Genomic DNA, 14,069 nt, shown 5'->3' with positions numbered 1-14,069 from the left:
GTTCTGCAATCTTTCTCAATTTAAATAGTATACTGCTTTTCTATTCTTCCTGTCAAAATGAGGAACCATTCTGGGACCAATGTTTTGGTGAATTGGATAACTAGGGCGGTAGAGATAGCTTTAAGCTAAATGGGGGGAAGGGATCAGGAGATATGGTATAGTAAAGGGAAGCAACAAGTAGAGCAAGGCAGAAATTTGGGTAATGAGTACCAGAGTGTGAAAGGAAGGGACAGAAGATACTATCGTAAGAGTGCACAAGTAGATGAATTGGAAAGTGGTTTAAAAAATCTGAGTTTAAGGCCCTGTATCTGAAAGCAAGTAGCATTTATAACAAAAGAGATGAATTGTTGGCACAGATAGAGACAAATATGTATGACCTGGTAGGAACTACAGAGACATGGTTGAAAGGTGACCAAGGCTAGGACCTGAATGTTGAAGGGTATTTGACATATTGGAATGGCAGGAATCTGGGTAAAGGTGGTGGGGTAGCTGTGTTGGTTAAGGATGGTATTAGTTCAGTACTGAAAGATAACTTTAGCTTAAAAGAACAAGATGTAGAATCAATTTGGGTAGCGATAAGAAATAGTGAAGGTAAGAGGTCACTTGTGGGAGTAGTTTATGGGCCCCCTAACAGTAGTTACACATTAGGACAGCAACATACAGAAAGAAATAAATGGGTAACTTTAATCTACAGGTAGATTGGGAAATTCAGATTGGCAAAGGTAGCCTGGAAAAATGAGTTCAGAGTGTTTTAAGAACAGTTTCTTAGAGCTCTAGAATCAACGAGGGAGCAGACTATTCTAGACTTGGTAGTGTACAATGAGACAGGATTAATCCATAACCCCATGGTCAAGGAGCCTCTAGGTGACAGCAATCACAACATAATAGAATTTCATGTTCAGTTTGAAATGGGAGAAGTTTGGGACCATGACTAGTGTTTTAAACCTAAATGAAGGTAACTGTGAGAGTATGAAGGCAGAGCTGGCTAAAGTGAACTGGGAAACTAGATTAATCTGCAAAGTTTAGTGGTAGGTCAGAGGATTAGACAGAATTAAAGAATAACTAAAAAGGTAATAAAGAAGCTGAAAGCAGAGTATGAGAGAAAGCTAGCTAGTAATATCAAAACAGATAGTAAAAGTTTCTATAAGTATTTGAATAGGAAAAGAGTAACTAAAGCTAATGTTGGTCCTCTAGAGTGAGTCCGGGAAATTGACAATGGAAAACGAAGAAATAGCAGAGGCATTGAGCAGGTATTTTGCGTCTGCCTTCATGGTAGAGGACTTGGAAAATTTCCCAAAGATAATTGGAAATCAAGAGGTGATAGGGAGGGATGGGCTTCATGCTATCACCATCCCCAGGGAAAGGGTGCTCAGAAAATTATTAGACCTAAAGGCTGACAAGTCCCCAGGAGTGGATAGCCTGAATCCTTGGGTCTTAAAAGAAGTGGTGGCACAGATAGCAGATTGTAGTAACAAGATGTATTGTCCCTCCCTCCTGTCAATTACTCATCATGTGATGTGATTATGGGGACTTCAAACAACAAGCTTATTGCGTGGGTTCTCCGGTGGGCATGGCTTCCGACAGAGAGATCGCATCTATTGTGCAAGCATCTCTACATGCCTCCTAAATATAGTTTAGCCTTTTCTTCACCAAACCTGCTGCTCCATCAAGTTATTAAATAGATGCATTGGTTATAATCTTCCAAAATTCCTTAGATGGCATCCAATTGAAATAAAAGATGTACAAAGCAACGAAGATTAGTGATAGGCCAGGAAATTGGGAAAATGTTGAGCAAACAAAGGATTACTAAAACAATAATAGAGGTAGGAATTAGAATGTGAGAATGCACTAGCAAAAAATATAAAACAAACAATAAGAGGCTTCATGTCCATAATAAAAGGAGAATAACTAAAGTAAATACTGGTCCCTTAGAGGATGAGACTGGTAAATTAATAATGGCCAACAAGGAAATGGCAGAGACTTTGAATAAGCATTTTGTATCTGTCTCCATAGTAGAAGACAATAAAAGCATCCCAACAATAGTAGAAAAGGGAGTGAGGAACTTAAAACAATCAATATCACTAGAGAATAAGTACTAGGAAAACTAATAGTTTGGCATGCATCCAAAGGTCTTATAAGATGTGGCTGACGAGATAACGGAGGCATTGTTTGTAATCTTCCAAAATTCCTTAGATTCTGGAAAGGTCTCAGTGGATCGATAAACCATGGGCGGAATCATCCCAAATTTACACTAAATGTGGTAGCGGGCGGGTAAAACAACATATTACCCGTCCGCTGCAATGACAGCTTTTCACACTGTATCGTCCATAACCCACTGTATTAGTTAAGTATTCCCAGGGAACATGCCATTTCGATGGTGAGCAGGTTCTCATTGACCTGCCACCATATCACCTCGCCACTTTATCACACTGGCCACCATTTTTAAAGTGCAGACACATGCACTCAGTGCTTCCAGTCCATGGCTACTGCAGGGAAGATGTCCACGAAAGGCAAAAAGACTGGAGCCCCCAGGTTTAGTGACATGTTGCTGGAACACCTTTTGGACGTTGTGGAGGCCGGCAGCGATGTCCTCTACCCCAGCTCTGGCTGCAGGATGGGCAGCAGTGTGACTAACCAGGAGGTGGTGGAGTGGTGATCAGTGCCAATGCTGCACAGAAGAGGCTGGCCATCCAATGCAGATAGAGGATGAATGAACTCATCCGTGCAGCCAGGATATGGCAACCATTTCATCACTCTAAACTCACACACTCAAGCCCATCATACATTCGCTAGTATTTCACTCACTGCCAGTCATGGAACATCACCAACCACTCTCACATCCTCACATGTCCATCTGGCCTCATCGCCTCTGGAGACTGCCTCCTCAGCACTCACCAACTTGAGGCCACTTGCACAGATCAACATGTGCCCCCACGTACACACTGGGTAACCCTCCTTCCCCAATACAGCCCCTGTCCTGCAGCCTCTTCCCTTACCAAGGCCACTTCTCCCCGTTTCCCATGCAAGACCTAGCCCTGCAGCCATTGAAAAGCCACTCACGTTTGGCTGATCTGGTAGGTAGACACCTACCCATGTGCCCCCCTAAAAGTGATGTGGTGCTGTCTGTGAAGCCTGGCAATGATTGTGAGTGCTGACCGAAGCAAGGTAGGTAAACAAACCTTGAAGTTCTGAGTGAAGAGCAGTCCAGTTGCATGTTGCCTGTGTGCTGTTGTGAAACACGTTGGCGAATTTTCCTGCTGATGTGGGTGGATGATCCAGCAGGGGGGACGATTCTGGTGGGCTGGCCTAATAATGATATGCATATGAGATTCCTGATGTCCAATGGCAGGAAACACAGTCAACCATCAGCAGACTGAGCGGACAATCGCAAATTGGTTTTACGCTGTAATGAAACCAATCGCACCATATTGTCTGCTCACACCACCAAACACACCCAACCCCAGCAGGCACGGAAAGTCCCAGCCCATATATTCAAGAAAGGAAGGAGACAGAAAGGAGGAAACTATAGGCCAGTTAGTCTAACATCTGTCTTTGGGAAAGTGCTGGAATCCCGTTATTAAGGAAGTAGCAGCAGGACATTTAGAAAATCATAATACAATCAAGCAGAGTCAACATGGTTTTATGAAAGAAAAGTTGTGTTTGACAAATTGATTGGCATTCTTTGAGGATGTAAGAGACAGGGTGTATAAAGAGGAGCTGATAGATGTGTATTTGGATTTCCAAGAGACATTAGGGGAGTTACTATATGAAGGCAAAAGAGCTCATGTTGTTGAAGGTAATATATTTCCACGGATAGAGGGTTGGCTAACTAACCGGAAACAGACAATTGGTAAAAATGGGTCATTTTAAGGTCAGCAAACTGTAATTAGTGGAGGTCCACAGGGCCCTCAAGTATTTACATTAATAACCTGGATGAAGGGACAGAGTGTATTGTAGTGAAATTTGCTGAATGATACAAGGATACATAGGACAACAAGTTTCGAGGAGGACAGAGAGGGATTGCAATGGGATATAAATAGGTTAAATGAGTGGGCAAGGGCAAACATTGGCAGCTGGAGTGATAATGTGGGAAAATGTGAGGTTATCCAATTTGGTGAGAAGAATAGAAAATGAAAACATTATTTAAATGGAAAGAGACTGCAAAATGCTGCTGTACAGGGGAATCTGGTTGTCTTTGTACATGAATCATAAAAGGTTAGCATGCAGGTACAGTAAGTAATTAAGAAAGGCACATGGAATGTTGGCCTTTCTTGCAAGGGAAATGGAGTACAAAGTAGGGAAGTCTTGTTACAACTGTATAGGGTATTGGTGAGACCAAACCTAGAGCACTGCGCACAGTTTTGGCCTCCTTATTTAAGGAAGGGTTTGTTTGTATTAGAGACGCATCAGAGAAGGTTCACTAGGTAAATTCCTGGGATGAAGGGATTGTCTTATGATAAGGGGTTGAGCAGGTTGGGCCATATTCATTGGAGCTCAGAATAATGAGAGATTGAAACGTGTAAGATTCTGAGGGCGCTTAACAGTGTGGATGCTGAAAGGATGTTTTCTCTCATGGGGGAATCTAGAACAAGAGTTTCAGAATCAGGAGTCTCCCATTTAAGATGGAGATGCAGAGGAATTTCTTCTCTCAGAGGGTAGTTCTTCTTTGGAGTTCTCATCCACCGAGAGCAGTGAAGTCCGGGTTACTGAATATATTCAAGGCTGAGTTATACAAATTTTTGATCTGCAAGAGAATCAAGGGTTATGGCAGCCTGCAGGAAAGTGGAGTTGAGGCCACGATCAGATCAGGCATGCTCTTATTGAAAAACAGGGCACATTTCAGGGACCAAATGACCTACTCCTGCTCCTATTTCTAATGATCTTAAGTTCTTAACCAAGAGTCACACAGCAGCACAAAGATGGCGCTGCCAATGGCTACCTAGATTGCAGTGGCTATTCATTTCTATGCCAGAAGATCCTTCCGAGCATGAGCAGGAGAAATTAGCAACGTCTCACAATTCACTGTATATTGTTGCATCAAGAATTCGACAGAAGCCCTGTACAGAAAAAAAGGGGACTTAATTTTCTTCTCACTTACCAGAAAGAAGCAGGAGGAGAGAGGATGTGGTTTTGTCAGGCTAGCGGGATTCCCATTGGTGCAGGATGCAATCATCTACACGTATGTGGCTCCGAGGCCCCAAAGATTAATGGGCAGATGGTCCACAAACACAAGGGCTACCATCCAGTCAGTATGTCACGATGTCCAGAAGATCTCAGTGAAAGTTTGCTATCCTGGCAGCAGCAACGCACATTCATCCTGGGGTAATCAGCCTTTGCCACCATCTGTGGCCCACTATGAGAAATGAGAGACTAGTTGCTGGGTAACAAGAGGCACTCACTACACCTGGCTCCCACACCGCTCCCCCACCACCCACTGCCCAACAATGCATAAACATTGCATCTACAATGAGAGCCATGCAGCAACTAGGAAGGTCGTGGAGTGAACTATTGGCTTACTGAACCCATGGCCAGAATATTCTGCCTGTCGGGCGGGCCATGCAGGAGCAGCTGCAGGCGGGCGCGGACCCGATTGCTCCCCGTGATCGGATCCGCGCCACCATTTTACACGGGCAGGCCAATTAAGGCCCACCCAGCATGAAACACAGCTCCTGAAGACAGCAGGAGTGGGCGGGCGGCAGCGGGACTTGAATGACCACTAGGTCCAGTGGCGACCTGGCAGCCTGTTTAAAAGTCCTCCTGCAGCCTTGCAAAGGCTGTCAAACATGGCCAGCCGAAGGGCTCCCTACAGCACTGCTGGTGAGCAGGCCAGGAAGGAGGGCAGGACAGGGGGCCACTGTGCCCCTCATTTCTCAGGCGATTGCCTTGCTGCCCTCCTCGAGAAGATGGGAGGTCCTCGTTTCGAGGGACGGGAGGAGGAGGTCCCCCACATGACCAGATGTGCCTGGATGGAGATGGTGAGCACCCACAACATGGTTCAGCGCACCTGGATCCAGTGCAGCAAGCGCTTTAACGATCTTTTGCGCTCTGGAAGGGTGAGTATCATGTTGCCATTGGTCAGTGAACCCAGCAGGTAGGCTTTCCCCCATGGCCGCACCCTACCACCATCCCCCCAACTCTGAGTGCAGTTACTGCATTGAATCATTGACGCCATGTGTCCTTCACTGGATGGGGCAGCAGACATTGGCCATGCCAAGGTCAACCTGAGAGGGTGTTGGTGAGATGGGTTCTGCATGCGCAGCATGTGGTACTGTGACACCCACAGTACTGTTTTGTCAGCCAGGAGGATCTGCACCTAGGCACCATGCTGTAACTGCAAAACATGTCAAAGTCAGGGTGCTGACATACTGGGAGGGGAGCTTCCAGGTGGCACAGCACTGATCCATCTGCTTCTCTTTGCGTTCCATGTGTTTACGCCTCCTTGCTTTGCAAGATTGGACCATGTGGTGCCGAATGTGATGTAGGCAGCATTTGGCCAAGGGGTTTCGGGGACAGGCCTGGCATCTTTGTACGAATGTGCGGCAGCTGTAGGGTGAGGAGGCACTGGAGCCCTTTAATGTTCCACTCTGGTTGGGGTGGGTTGGCAGCGAAGAGATTCCAGGTACAAGTAGCACTAATCAATGCTCTTCTCTCCTTTTCAGGAGAAGAATGCTCATAGTACCACTGAGTGGTTGAGGACTGGCGGAGGGCCGGCCCATCTGGCCATCATTTCCAGGGTCAAGCAGGAGGCCCTCGATCTGGAGAGGCGCCATGCACCCAGGTGCACCGGTGTCAGTGAGGCTGGGGTACCACGGGCAGGTATGTTTGCCCAGCAATGAGGTCACCATTAGTGTCCCAGCAGCCATGGTACTGTTGAATAAGTTGAAGTGAGTGAAGTTTGCAACATGGTTTGACCATTGCTTATGGAAGGATGAGCGTCCAATGATCCGGGGGACAGGGATGCACATTGATATTGTCTCCACATTAACTAGTCAAATATCCTTGTTCTTCCTTTCAGCATCAGCAGATCAGGGCTGGGAGGAGGAGGCACAGGGGCCACCTCTCACATCTGAGGGCCCTGAAGTCTCTGAGCCACCAGCATCACACCATCTCTGCCAGGCAGGCACCAGCACAGATACTGGCACCTCAGTGGGAAATAGGATTTTGGCTAGTGTCCCAGGGCACAACGATGAGGGCATTTCACAATTGCTGGAGGAACTGGCAGAAACAGAAAGTGCGCATGGCACCAGCAGTCAGAGGACTGCAGGGAACCAGGCACATGCTCAGTCGATGGCTGATATTGTGCCTCTGCAGCCATTCATGAGGCAGCAAATGCTGGAAGTCTAGCAGGCTGTGCAGGAAGATCTGGCCGAGATACATGAGGCTTTGCTTGGCTTGGTCTCCGTGGTGGAGGAGTCCACATGGACCCTCGCAATTGCAATGAGCCTCATGGCCAATCACCATGCTTTCTTCATGGAGAGAGTGGTGACTCTCGTGGAGAGGCTCCTCCAGGAGACCAATCAGGGCTTCCTGGGGATGCGTGTGGACCAACAAGCCCTCACACCGGCAATGACTTCAGCTGGTCAGTGCCACTGTGGAAGATGGTCTGGGCACAAAGTATTCCTGCTCAGTGTCTATCTGGGAGGTACCTGCTCTGAAACTGGCAGCTCCATACCAGGCAGGGCCAGCACAGGCTCCACGGGCCAGAGGACAATTGCCAAGGTCATCGAGGATAGCACAGTGAGCAGGCTGTCTCAGGGTAATGTTGAACAGGGACATGTTAAGACCTAGGCATAGAGATAGCAACTTGCATGCACCATTTATTGTACATCATTACAAGTTGTTAATAGAGATTTGCTGTTAACATACAGAAGACTGCAAAGACTTCTTTAACAGACACGTTCTGTAATCCCAACAGCTACAAAGAGAATGTTTCCACCTGTGGGGAAGGGCACAAATAGAGGTCATCAATTTACGATAGTCACCAAGAAATCCATTAGGCAATTCAGAAAAAACTCCTTTACCTAAAGAGTGCTGAGATTGCAGAATTGCTACCACAGGGACTGGTTGAAGCGAATAATATAGATGTATTTAAGGTGAGACCAGATATGTTTATGAGGAAGAAGGGAATAGAGGGTTATAAACTCAGATGAGGAAAGATTGGAGGAGACTCAAGTGAAGCATAAACCCCGGTATAATAGAGTTGGGCCAAAAGGCCTATTTCTGTGCCATATATCCTGTGCAATCCTATTTAATCCTATGTTCAAGCAATGGGAAGCAAAGAAAAAAAGTCACAGAGCACTCTGTAGCTGTTTCCAATCATGCTCCAATTGTTAGTATTCATAAGCAGACAAATGAAGTCATTTTTCCCTTTTATTAAGCACTGCTGTCTAGGTTTGACGGGATTACTTTCTGAGGGTAATTGTATAAGTTCAGGCGGCTGGCAGGGAATGTTGCCTGCTGACTGGACAATTCAGAAATTCAAGCATGCTCTACTCATGACTTTTTCACTACAGTACATCCTTTTTGTTGGAAAGCAACTGTATTTATTGGAGCAGATAGAGAGGACGATAGAAAACTTTTGTCCCTAGTACCCGTGCATGGGAAATTAATCAGTCTCCTCTCTGATATCCTCTCTGATCTACTCGTGTGCCTGAGGTTCATTGCAGTAAAATCATATATGCTACTACAGTGGGTAACATTTCTTTGACTGCACTGCATGAATTGGACTTGCTAGCTGACTTTCAAAACACAGTATAGACAAACTAGGAGAGACAGAGAGCTGGCATAGTAAGGTCACAAGCTGTAAGTAGTTCAGCAAAAGTTGGTGTTAGCCACCAGCAAGAACTTGGGATAGATCAGGGCTAGCTGTGTATGGGAACCAAAGTCAGTCATAGCCTCATTAAAATGCTATGAATAGAAAGTAGAAACTGATATTTCAGCTAAAGGCTGGGATAATGAACATTTCACAAGGACCATTAACTGTGAAGGATGGCATATATTTCCAGTGTAAAAACATGCCCCTTTTTGTTGCTACAACTGCACTAATAACGACTGCCAAGATTCCTCTGGTGCAGGTGTCGCCTTTCATCAAGATGGCTAGGTATTCAGCATTACTGGTTGGTATCATCTACAGTAAGAAGGAATACAATTATCTAAAGCTTATTGCTGAAGAGGTGAGGAGAACTGAGGCTGAAGAAAAGAAATGAGAGGAGCTTGAGCGCGTTCCAAAACCATTGCGGAAGCCAATGAAGCCACTATTTTGAAATAATTGCCATTAAAAACAGGTGAAGAGTCAGTATGCTGTCCTCTTGGTTTGCTAGTATGGAATTGTCAGGTGTAATTATTCAGCACAAATTTTTTGTGTGCTTTCCCAACGAGCGAAAAAAAAAACAGCCCTAGCAATCAAAGAAATTACATTAGAGGGTCAGAAAATTGAAACCTGTACAAGCAGGGACATTGTGTTCATGACATTTATTTAATTGGATAATTGAGTTGGGGTAAAAGCCAATGATTGGTTAACAAGGTTCAATAGTTTTTGAACTACAGCAAGTTATGAGGAAGGGGTCCCAACTAACAATCCAGTTAGGAGGCTTCAGAGAGAATTCAGGAGATTCCCAGAGGATAAGCCAGGGTCCAAAGCAACAGGTGCAGACACAGAGAGTCATGACTTTATCCAGGGCATCATGAAAGTAATGTAAGGCTCAATTGTACCCTGGAAACTGCTGCTCAAATACTGACTGTATTAATTCTTACGGATGCTTAAATAAAATTATAATTGTTACCAATATGGAGTCAGCTTTGAACCATAGAACAGCCATTCCAACTGACTCCAAAAAAAACACTTCTTACACCCCTTTATACAGCTAAAAATTGCTTTCCTACCGATATTGTGCCAGGCAACTTTGCCAACATGGCCTGTATGAATCCAGAGGTTGGCAAAATGGACATGCATATCGAATTATGCATTCATTCTGCCTTCATTTGAATAAATTCCTGAAGGCATGGTCTCATTTCTTAAGTATTGTTCCAGATATGTTGGCAGGTAGTCACCACACTTCAGCTTGATTGACTCAACTTGTGATGATGACTTATTAGAATCATTCTGCTTTCTTTCTTTTTTCCACTCTGTTTCTTCTCCAGCTCATGTTCCCACAATGACAATTGAACAGTACAAGTCCTGTTATGGATCAAACAGATGTACAGGGCAAAATTACTTTTAACAAAGTAAATAGTGGAATACTGTTTTTCCTTGTAATTAGCAACCTGCCAACAAAATCATGTGAATTGCAATTGAAAACATGCTGTTACTGGGTTGTGATTTTTGTTAACTGGGAAGAAAACTATGTGGGTCTGAACACCTTTGAGCTTTCCTTCTGAAAACAAAATGTGGTGGGCCAGGACATCTATCTGCTAATATAGTGTCAAATTGGTCTTGTCCCAAACCTGTGGACAGTGTCATTAACACTTCCTGGAAATCTACCCTATGGGGGTGAGGAATATTAGAGTGGAGCCATGCTATTCTGTTGGGTGTCTAGCTATTTTGTTGGTTGTCTAGCCATTGGACAACAAGATACTTACCAACCTTAAAATACCTGCCAATTTTCAAATTTAATTTTTTTAAGCAAGAGTTGCTTATTCTGGGATCAATTGCTGTTAGGAGAGCAGCAACTTCCATCAGATTGTTTCCATTATGCTGGTATGGCACTTTCCATGCAATAGGGGATGATGTGGAACTGTCAGAACAGATATGGGTGAGCTTTTCTTATAACCACTTCATCGCATCAGAATTTCTTCTCATTGAGGAAAATGGCCCGACATTCCAGGGATGTGGATTCTGCAGCCCACAATTTCCAATCTCCAACCTCCCCACTGCTCTCCCGGACCAAATGATATCCTCCTACTTCTAGGAATTTTAAGCACAGCTATTTCCGAAGTCTCATTAAAAAGCAAGTTTGTCTTTAATCTACTTGCTTGTTTGTTGAAAATCAGAACAAAGTAGGGCAAAAATGCATCCTAGCTGAATTGTTTGGGCATTATTTAAACTCCCATCCTGAATGCTGAATATCTACAATTTTCCTCATTCTTATAGCAGCTTCCAGTATTGGATTTTCTGTTCATCTTTTGCACATGAAAGATATATATATTGAAAAAGTGTAAAGCTTTTGAGATAAAATCTGTTTACCCTATTCACTATACCAGCCAGGCATGAGTAAGGTCCAGAAACTCAGTGGGATATTGTCCAATTAGCAGATAATATCAAACTGGGAGGGCTGTGAAATTAGCAGCTCCAAAATTAGAAAATAAATTGGACAGAGGATGCACATGGACAGAATAATGGCAGATAACATTTAATGTAGACAAGCAAAAAACTGATAGGAAAAATAGACAAAGCCCATACTCCATGAGTGGTGTTGAAACAGTCAAAGATGGAGCTGAAAGAGAAGCTTTCAGGTGGGATTTTCCTTCCAGGGATAAGAAACAGAACTGTTTCCAGGTGCTGATCCCACCCCTGGGGCAAACAGACCCCAGATTTTCAAGGGGGCATTCCTTTAATTGGCCTGGAGTTGGATTTGGAAGGGGTGAGAAAGGAGTTGGGACTGTTCAAGTGGCGCTAGGGTGAGATAAACTTTGGCTGTCATTACTGTGGTTTTCATTTCATTGTGTTACTTACGGTTTGAAAGAAGTCAGAAGAGAACCAGAGATTTGGAACCAAGGGCAGGGCAGTCCCTCGATTCACAGGTCAAGACTTGGAAGTCCTCTACAAGGCTGTGAGGGAGAGAAGGGAGGTCCTCTGCTGGAGGGTGGTAAGAAGTGACCTGTGTCAACTTAGTGCCAACCTATGATCCTCCTGCCACCCCCATGGCCCCTAATAGCCCATATGCTAATTTAGTGCCTACTCATGCCAACCCACCCACCATCCTTTGCCCTTACATTCTCCAAGCCAAATCACCCTGTATCCACCAGGTGCAGATATCAGGAGCAATGCTATGATGAAATGAAATAAAGTTCAATATATCTATCGCAGACTTCTCCATGAAAAAAAGCACTCTCGTTCATGAAAGGCCATTCAACACATTTAAATCTCCTCTAGTACTTAATCCTTTATAAAAAGAAACATTTGTATTCATAACACCACTTAAAAGACAGCTAATCCTTTAACTTCTTGAGGCTGTCAATGAAACTGTAAACCTACAGCACCACCCCCACCACTGTGATAATGATAGGTTGTGGAATGCAGTCAAGCAGTAATAATTACAGTGATAGTGCTTAGGGTTATGTCAACAAACAGCTACTGCAAGAACATATCTTTTTCAACTCAGACACAGACAGGCTGTTTTTTTACAATTTTAAAGGACAGGGTATTAAAATAACTTGGCAGCTTGACAATTTCACAGACATTATCCACCCTTTATGAGCATTTGTTACTCAGCACTGAGTTCAAATGGGCCTGTTGAGTTCAGGGTTCCCTTGTGTGATTCATGTCCCAGCCCCATTCTCCGACTGGTGAAAATAGGAACTGTCAGAAATGGGGTAGGACTTCTGGATCTGGGTTTCCGGTGCCATTTTGGAAACACCACAGAGTCTCCACAACTCTAGGCCACGGTCAGCAAATGGAATGTGGGGTGCAGAAACTATTCCACTGTAGGAAGAGATTCAATGACCTAATTTGCTCAGGTAAAATGAGTGAATGCTAGGCCCTCAGTTCAGGTCTCTGAGTATTCACACTCTATTAGACATACACAATCTATTTACTACTGTATAGTAGGAAGCACCACAACCAATTTGAACATAACAAGCTCTCATAGCTCTCAGATAATCTGTTCTTGTGATGTTAATTGGGGAATGAATGTTGGCCAGCACACACCAGGATTACTTGTCGTTTTTCTTCAAATTGTGCCATAGGATCTGTTACCTTACTCTGAGAGGGCAAGTGGGTCTTGGTTTAACATCTCATTCAAAAGACAACAGATGGAATTTTTCAGCCCCGCCAGCACCGGGAAGCTTAATTTGGTGTGAAGCCAAAAATCAGTTTCCCGACAGCCGGATGAACTTTATCAATTATGTTCTTGGGACTTAAAAAGAGGGTTAAACAAAGGTCTAGCTTTCCAACCGACGATGTCGGGAAGCCCTTTTGCATGTATTAGCATGTCATGCATACTCATTAAAAGTCCACCTCGCCAAATTAAACACCCCCCCTCCAAATTAAGTCCCTTGCCAGCAAGAACTTAGAATGTTCACATTCATGACTGCACATAATTGTGCACTGACTGGTAAGGTAGACTTCTTCCATGATTAATAGTGAGTTACCGCTGCCTTGTCCTCTTTGTGGAGTGTCTGTAAATGCCAGCCCATGCATGAGGCTGGGTGGTAGCAGTGCAAGTTGCATGGAGGATGACCAAGGAAGGGAGGAAGGGTCAGCGAGTAAGCATAGAGCAGTGACCATGCAAAAGTGGAAGGCATAGTGCAAGTTGTCCAGCTGCCTTTAAATATAGTGTGTGGACCTTCACCCCCATGAGGTAATGGCGGGTACAATGACTTCCTGCCTGCCCCTGCCTTGAATCAGCGAGCTCCTCGAGGATGCATATGTAATGAGCTGACTAGCACAAGATCACATGTGGTCAGCCATCCTGCCCCTTAACAGAAATCACTCTCACTTCCATGTCCACCACCACACTTAATCTCCAGATCAGATGATTCCACCCCACACCTCCAACAATACAACAGCACTGAGCTGGAGTGTCAGCCTAAATGTTTGAGCTCTGGAGTGGGAATTGTATCTATATCCTTCTGAGTCCAAGGCAAGAGTGCTATCAACTTAGCTACAACTGGCACATTGTTTAATCAACCACGTCAAAGGTTGCAGACATGGTAAAAAGACAGGCGGCGGGGGTGGGGGTGGGGGTGGGGGGGATAGTTTACCTTTGTCTCAGTCACATATAATGTCATTTGTGACTTCAATAAGTGTTGTTTCCAGACTACAGCAGGGAGGAAATCAGATTGGAGCGTTTCAAACATGGGAGTTCTAGGAAAAGTGCGCATGAATTTGGGAGGCGATGACACATTCCAGG

General features: G+C 44.5%; 1 pseudogene; it reads left to right on the top strand.

Moving 5' to 3' along the window:
- The first annotated feature begins 5,903 nt into the window (after window positions 1-5,903).
- On the top strand, window positions 5,904-9,268 carry LOC121276051 (annotated as a pseudogene).
- Window positions 9,269-14,069: the final 4,801 nt, after the last annotated feature.

This window comes from Carcharodon carcharias, chromosome 3 (genome assembly GCF_017639515.1).
Source record: "Carcharodon carcharias isolate sCarCar2 chromosome 3, sCarCar2.pri, whole genome shotgun sequence".
In the NCBI taxonomy this organism is placed as follows: Eukaryota; Metazoa; Chordata; class Chondrichthyes; order Lamniformes; family Lamnidae; genus Carcharodon; species Carcharodon carcharias.
This window is presented reverse-complemented; position numbering and strand designations above follow the sequence as displayed.